The following is an 8663-nucleotide window of genomic DNA, read 5'->3' as shown; positions in this document are numbered from 1 at the left end:
CATATTGTAGCCTTGCATTCCACACCTTGTCCACTTAAGATTCAAGTTAAAAGTATTCTTGAAGAATAAGTGGTAAACTTATTTGATTGAGAAATCATTCATTGGTGTGGTGTTGTCAGAAAATAAGAATCTAAAACTAAAGGTATGGTTTGCTTACTTAATAGATTCTTATTTTATTTTTTTGATGTGATTATATTACTTGCAATAATAATAATGTGTGTTTTTGCTTGTGTAATTGGATTGCTTGCTTCCTTTGTTAAAGAAAATTTTGAAATTCATACTTTACACAATCACATTAATCCACTAAGATCCTACTGCAATATGATGATGATGGCTAATGAGCCTAATTGTGAATGAATGGATATTAAATGTATGTGAAAAAGCTTGCTTGGGCTTAATAGGCTGTACTCATCTTAGTCCACATGTCACGTGTTGAAACTTAAGCTTAATCTCATGCAGTCGTAAACTTTGAAGTAGAGCTTATGTAAGCCTTAAAACCCACAAAATAGCAAAAACAAAAGAAAGGAAAAAGAGATAGAGCTTTTGAGAAATAGAATGCTTTGTATTTCTTTAAGATGTGTTCCAAATGAGGGGAAAGAGGTATTTATAGACTGATATAGCCTCCTTTGTTAGATAAGATTAGGTTACAAGATAAGAATAATGATAAGAGATTTAATTTGAAGAGATTATTCAAATTAAATCTAAATCGTAATCTTAATTTAATATAATTTGAATCTAAATATACATAATCAAATCTAAAAGTTCAAATTAGATTACAATGTGGTCTAGGCCTATCGTTTGGCCTGTCTAGGCTGCCAAGCCTGCTTTGGCTACTATATATTAGGCTACTTGGCCTGCCTAGCCTACTTGGTTGTTATTTGTTAGGTTGCTTGGCCTGCCTAGCCTGGACTGGACTGAACCCTTAGGTCATGACATCCTCCCTACTCAATCCAACAACACTTTCGTTGTTGAGAGATGCACTATTATGTCACAAGCATCCTCTTGCTTGTTTTTGCCTTGAACAGCCTCGTTTTGTGCATTTGGGCTTCCACAAACCTCTTTGGAATGTACTGTTTCCTTGGGCACTTGTTGTGAACCAATCTTTATTTGCCTAGGTCCTTTGGTCTCACTAGTGCTTGGTTGATCTCAACGATTTTGTACCTATGTCTTAGGCTTCTTGGCCCTCGCTTGTGGCAATCCTGTCACCATTGATCTTGGTTTCTCTCGAATCATATGACATTCCACAATCGTTTGCTACTCCTTTAGGTGTAACACGATGCTGTCTAATCTCATTGTTCTCCTAATCTCCCTTGGCCATGGATGATGGCACTTCTTGCCATTGCATAGGTCTTTCTCTTTTTCCTTGTGTAACACTAGGCTCCCTAGGTGTGACTGTTGATCAGGTCTTTTTACGTGCTGATTGCCACTTTCATTGCTTGGATCTTCCTTGCCATGATGATAACTACAAGCTTTTACATATGAGGCAATCCCTCATCAATTGTGGTTCCTTGCATAAGAAATATTTAAGGGGCTTTCTTTCCTTGCCCTTCCACTTGGTGATTGCCTTGGTTTGATCGCATGGCGATTTTTTGTCAGCATCATCTCCTAACCCACAATCTTTCCCTTCCTTATCGTTGCCCTTTTTCTTGGGCTTAGAAAAGAAAGGCTTACTATTGGGTTTGTGCAAATCCACCAATGATCCTGCCATAGTCATAGCCTTCGTGACGTTCTACACATTTCTCCTTTGGAGTTCTAACTTGGCCCATGGTTTGAGCCTATCCATTAAAGAAAGAGTGCTTCCCTTTCACTAAGATCATTAATTTGTAACAATAATTTAGAGAATTGCTTAACATATTCTCTTATCTCACCTTATTGGGTAAGCCTCCTGAGTTCGCCACGCTCCTTATCATCTATGTACTTAGGGTAGAATTGCTTTCAAAACTCCCTCTTGAACTTCGCTCAAGTGCTAATGGTTGTTTTCCCAAGCTTCTCATCTCACCTACATCTCCACCATAGTAATGAAATGTCCACCAAATACATGGTTGTGGAATTAATCTGTAGAGCAACCTTCGTGATGCTCATGGCCTTGAAGTATTGCTCCAAGATCCTTAGGAATGTGCCTGCCTTCTTGTCTTCTCTTTTACCTTGGAATTCCTTGGGCTTGGGCACCTTCAAAAGAGTCCCCTATTGAACAACTGGTGCCCCAAGTCCTATGGTTGTGTCACAGCCCAATTCCCGGGGCATGATCGGCGCAAGGGCCCAATAGGCATAGCCCACTAGGCTAAAGCAAGCCTCTCTTTCTTTAATATCTAAAACTCTTAATTTCTAATAAATATTCTTTCAAAATTAAACCGTGAGAACCAAGTATATATATATAATGTTCCCAAATTAGGGTTATCATTTGTCAACCCTAAACGACATGGTTAATCAAATCAAACATACAGAGTGCACACTAATCTCATAATTTACATTTAAGTAACTATATACACATGCAAGAGACCTTGACTATCAATGGAGTGACTTTGGGCATGGGTGCCGCTACAGGATGCCATGGCATCTACCAAATGGAGAATACAAATGGACATTTCAATCTAGGTCCCAACTACCTTCAAATATGAAAACATGAAGTTAAAAAGAGTGAGTATAAACCCAATGAGTGAACATAGGAAGGGAACAAGCAAACGATACGGAGAGTTTTTCAAAAAGATGATGCACTCGTTTAAAAACAATGCAAATTTGTATATTATGAACAAAACTCGATGTCGTGCTGTTTTTCAACTCATTTTAAAACATTTAGGAAGTTCAACTTTCAACATTCAATGCAATCACATAATATTTTCTCTAACATTTCTATGGTATGTATTAACATGTATACAACCACCAGTCATCAGCTCATGTGCACTCCCACACCGCACAGCTGGAATCATCACCCACAAGTCATCAACTCATGTGCACTCTCACATTGCACATAGCTGGAATCACCTGTCATCACCGACATGTGCACTCCCACACCGTTCACGCGCGGTTACATTTATCATTCAACATTACATTTCAATGCATGGCACATGTAACAACATGTAACAAGAATCTTTGCATAACAATACATCACATGCCACAAATCAATTGGCAATTTAACATAATATTTCAAATACGTAATTCATCACATTATACGTATCGCATAATATTTGTTTACCTTGGTGAGCTTGGAGTTATAAAGATTAACAAAAACCTAATATTTCCAAGAAAAAGAATTTGAAGAAATTAGGAAATAAAATCTGAAAATATAACCCATTAATTCATAAATCCCAAGAGTTGAAAATATATACCTTTTAGCCTTAAAAATGGAGATTTGAAGTTGAAAATTCAAGTGTTGGTGATGGTGGAGTAGAAATAGAAAATAAACGAAAGAAAGAGAGATTTTTTCTTCTCTCTCCTAGGGTTTAGTTGGGTTGGAAAATGGAGTTAGAAGTTGCAGGTTTGATGCCTAAGAAGTTAGGAGAAGAAAAGAGTAAGGAAAGAAAAGAAATGAAAAGAAAGGAAGGAAAAGAAAATGGAAAAAGCTTGATTTTTATGGTGGAAGATGAAAATGGCGTTGGGAGGAGAAGGAGAAGGAAGATAATGCCTTGGACATGATGGCTGGCCATGGGATAAGTGTCACGACCCGGAACCATCCTTGAGTCCGTGACAATCGCTCGATGTCCCCGATAGGCACTCATCCCCCGAATACCATATCGAGACCTCGCAAGACTTTTGTATCAGTTTCTTATCTCCCCTGTGGTTAATCGTTGCCAAATGTCATATTTTAGAGGCTTTTAAGCCTTTTTCCGATTTAAAACAGTAGAAAAATAAATTTCACTTCACCAAGGGTATTTTGGTCATTTTTTGTCAAAAATTTCAAATTCGACCAAAATGTAGTACTTAAGCGAGAAATGCATATTTTGAAATCGAAATTAAATTTGAATGTCTAAAACGTGATTTAAAATGAAATTATAACCATTTAAATAAAATAAAATTATTCGACAAAATATTCTATTTCTTACAAATTAATATTTATAGAGTATTCTGAAAATGATTTTTAGTAGCGTAAAGTTAAATATATTTATACAAACTATAATACGAGAAACCAAAGTATGAAATTTAATTTACAGTGCTACGTGGGCCCACAAATGAACAAAAGTAGTAAAGACAGTAAACCTACAGTTTTTGAAGTAGTATGGCCAACTATAGTTCTCGACGATGTTTGCTATCTACAGGCTAACCCGGCCTAAAATGATGGGAAAAAAAAAAGGGTGAGATTATAAAATCTCAGTGAGTAAACAAACACCATCTAAATAATCTAAAGGCGAGTAAAGGGAGACAATTAAAAATAATTCATTTCAGCAAATTTTTCACAACACGAATATTCATTTCAACCAAATAATCAATATGGCTCGTGAATTTCTCAAAACTTGGCTCATGCCAAATCCTGTACTCGGAGACACCTGGACCAGGGGTATCCAACCGAGTCCGCCAAGGCTGTGAAAAATTTTATATAATCATAAAACTTGTTTTTATTTTAAAAAAAAACAGCCGTTCCTTGGCGTTGACTGAGTCTCACTTCACGTGGTGGTTAACGTGAAGTGCACTCAAAAAGCCCACCTCAGGAGATACCCTACGCGCCTCTACGACCGAGGTGAGAATATAAAGGAGTTTACCGTGCCCCTCTAATAGGCTGGTCCACGGAACCCCCCACCATTGTAGTAGCTAATCTTTAATCCACCAATTGATCAAATCTCAATGGCATAGCATGGCAATTACATTACTAACCAATTTATCAAGGCAAAACAGACAGTTCATATTTTTCAACACAAGTATAAATTCAGCCAATCATGCCAATTTATCACAAGCCATTTAATTCAAATCATAATTTACAATAAATCACATGGTCTCCAATTACTCAAATTTTCAAATCCAACATTCTATTTTCAAATCAATTTATAAAAAATTCAATTTATTTTATAATTCCATTTATTTTATAAATTCATATTTTTCTCATAAAACAAGAAATTCATCATTTAAAATAATTTTCACAAATCACAAAATTGAATAAAAACTACTCTAGATAATTCAGACGATAATAGGTTTACTCACAGGTTTCAAAAGTTCAGATTTCGGGTGTACTCAGCTTAGTGATCCCCAGGCGTAATTTCCTTGCCTTTGTCGAAGGGCACACCACCTTGACACAGTATAAAATCAAGGAATTTACTACGTTGCCCTTAAATTGAAATAACTAATTTAGATCACTAATGCATGGTATGAAATGCAAAAGGTCTAAATTTTGCCTAAACACCGTATTGACCTATTTCGGTCTTTTACCCGATAAATTGAAATACGCATCCAATTTAGCTCCAATTGATCCCATTTCTTTTTCTAATGCTTCAAATCACCAATGTCCAGCCAAATAACCCAAAAATCAGCGAAGTCACATTCATATTCCTTCTTGGAAAAATTTGGCCAAAATGGTGCATCATTGTCACAATTTTTCCTACTTGATTTTCTTTCCATAATTCATTAATTTCCATATCAAAAACCATGATTTCATAATCAAATAACCTAAAATAACATCACATTCTTCCTCACCATTGACTTGAAAATTCAGCTAAGGCTAGGTAATGGGAAAAATGAATGTTTTTCTACATATTTTGTTTACTAACATGCTAAACTAACACTAAACACTAACATATATCAAAATCAAATCAATCCAACAATTTTCTCTCTCTAGACCCATATGACCAGCCATGAAATCACCATGAAAACATGCAATTTAATCATGGAAAATAAGGAGAAATGCTTGGGAATAAGAAAACTCAATCTTAATAGAAAAAATATTACCTTTTTCACTTAATTTCCTTGAAAATTCATAATTTTTTCTTTGATTTTCTCTCTCTAGGGTTTGGTTTTTATTTTCTCTCTCTTTTTGCTGGTTTGGCCAACCATGGGGTGGAAGATGGGCTGGTTTTTGTGCCTTTTAAAAAGGAAATATAATAAATTAATAAAGGCATGACACGTGGCATCATGTCATTGGCCTGTTTTTTTAAAATTTTGACTTTTCATTTTAGTTTTCCACCACACCTTTATTCCATCTTTATCCATTCCCACCATAATTAAATTCCACAAATTTGACAAGTGTTGGTGGTGCAAAATTACCATTTTACCCCCAATATGGCAAAATTACCGTTTTGCCCCTATACTCTAGAAATATCGAGAATTGAAAATTTCTCACTCATCAAACTCCAATTATGTTCTAAATAATCTAAATAATTAATCTCGATCAATTGTTATCAATTTTTTTTAAAAAAAATTTTGGTTTTGTCCTTAAATGACAAAATGATCGTTTTGTCACTAATCGGTCAATTCTCCTGATTGACTCCAAATTGGACCTTGAACTCCGAATCACTGTTTTGAGAAACTCTAGACTGTGAAATTTGAAATTTTATCTTAAAATTCTTATTTTAATTAGTTCGAGGTATAAATCAACTTAGTTGTACTTTTAAGTACAATATCGACTTTTACCTATTTTACTGAGATATTCTAGTACACAGGCATGATGTCAACTATATGTATGACCTAACAGATAATTTAAGGCTGGGCTTGACAATAAGGATGAAGGGTCAAAGCTTCATTGGGAAGCTTTGACCAAACTAATAAAAAATTACCATTTTGCTCTCCAAGGTTTTCACCCTTTTTAATTAAGTCTTCCCACAATCTTTTAATTTCAATTTCTTCCTATTTTTCTTCCTTAACACTTGTACCAATAAAATATCAAGTTTATAGTTCAATGCTATATCACCATAATATTTAAATATTTACTTACCCGTGTTAACATTATTTAATAAAGACACATGGGCCCCATTAACGTCATTTGTTTTCAAAATTTCCTCGTTCTTCTTCTCCCCCACTTAGATTGACCATATACTCCTTCTTCATGGAAAATTTTGACACTGAATAAAATGTTAATATTTTAATATTATTTTATTAATGTAGACACTAAAAAATAATAAAATATATAAAATATATAAATAATTAAAAAAAAATGAAATGAATGATGAGTTCTGGCAGGGTAGTGGAGTGTGCCCCCTACCAGTACCCAGACACCTCCCTCACCCTACCTGATGCGAAAAATTCGCGTCTAGCAAGGTTGTGGAGCGTGCCCCCTCAAGAGCCCAGGAACCGGGTACAAAGGGGAGGGGGCACTGTAGCATTCGAGGGATCCTGGAAGCCAAAAATTTGAATCGAAAAAGCTTTAGAAAACCCCGAAGCAACCTGCAAAATCAAAAAATACCCTAGATCCTCTAGCAATCGAGAACAACCACAAAAAAAAAGAAAAAGAAACAAAAAATGTCGCCGGTTGTGGGTTAAGGAGTTGGGGTTTGTGCCGCCGGTGGAAAGCTTTTTTAGAGAGCAAGAGCCTTGGATTGCTGCCGGCCGGTCATAGTGAGTCACGCCAGGAGAGAGCTGTTGGGGGGTACGACGCCGGCGACCTCAGAGTGAACAAAGAGAGGAAGCCTGACCGTCGCGCCACCAAATCCGACATAGGGAAGAGAGCGGAGGCAATCGATCTGTGCCAAGGGGGTTGGCTATCGGTCAGAGGAGAGAAAGAGAGGGTTAGCCGGCGGCATAGCTGGCTTTGGATGTTCATTGGTCAGAAGGGAAGCCGGTGAAAGAGTAGAGAGAAGGGAGAGAGCAGGCGGGTAGAGAGATAAAGTAAAAAGGGAAAATGAAAGGGGAGAAAAGAAAAGGAGTTTAAATAGTTAGGGCTGAAGCACCAAACGGCGTCGTTTTGGGTAGCAAGAGGCTGTTGGGCAGGAGGCTAACACGGTGCGTTTTGGGGAGTAGGATCCGCGGGCTTCTAGTAGTGGGTTGGCCATTTGGGTCGCTTTTAGCTCACCAAGGTAAATCCCTAACCCTTTTGTGGATTTGTTTTTTGGCCCATTTAGTATGATTTCCATAATAAAGAATATTAGGTTGAATTAATCCTAAATTATTATAGAATAAAATTTTAATTTTTTTTCTTTCTTTATGATATTTTAAGACTTAGGAGATTAATGCAAATGGAAGAATATAGAAACAATGAAGCATAAAAATAAAATAATAATAATAATATAAAATATTTTTAGAGAATGTTTAGTTATACAAATAATTAAAGCTTAGGAAAATATTTACTACAAATAAATAAAATAATAATAATAAGAATAAATAAAATAAAAAATACAAAAATACCATGATATTAACCACCAACATAATAAACCGATGATGGGATGATCGGTCGGGACGTGAGAAGTCGCAATCTCGAGCCCATATTCCCTAGGTTTGGAATCCGAATCAAGGCTCCACCAGTACGATGGGAGGGCTTCGATTTCAAGGTCTCGAAATTTTTATAAATAAAATTAACTATACAAAAATCATTTTAAAAAATAATAAATAAATAATAATAGATAAAAATAAAAATAATAATGATAGTTCAAATATATATATAATAAATTTGTGAAATGTTAACATCCATGACATTAAATAAATAGACAAATAATAAAAACTATTAATAAGGAAAATCCAAAACAATAAATAATTTAAAAATTAAACATTAAATATCTAATGGTATAAATTATAGATTAATAAAATATTAT

General features: G+C 35.4%; 1 long non-coding RNA gene across 1 annotated transcript; it reads right to left on the bottom strand.

Annotated features, from left to right (window-relative positions):
• Positions 4207-5900, bottom strand: LOC108662142. Its single transcript, XR_001927925.1, has 3 exons — positions 5872-5900; positions 5131-5215; positions 4207-4264 (listed from the first exon to the last, which is right to left on the bottom strand). It is a non-coding gene; the product is annotated as an uncharacterized LOC108662142 (long non-coding RNA).

This window comes from Theobroma cacao, chromosome 5 (genome assembly GCF_000208745.1).
Source record: "Theobroma cacao cultivar B97-61/B2 chromosome 5, Criollo_cocoa_genome_V2, whole genome shotgun sequence".
Classification (NCBI taxonomy): Eukaryota; Viridiplantae; Streptophyta; class Magnoliopsida; order Malvales; family Malvaceae; genus Theobroma; species Theobroma cacao.
The sequence above is the reverse complement of the archived record's forward strand: the minus strand, read 5'-3'. Positions and strand labels throughout refer to the sequence as shown.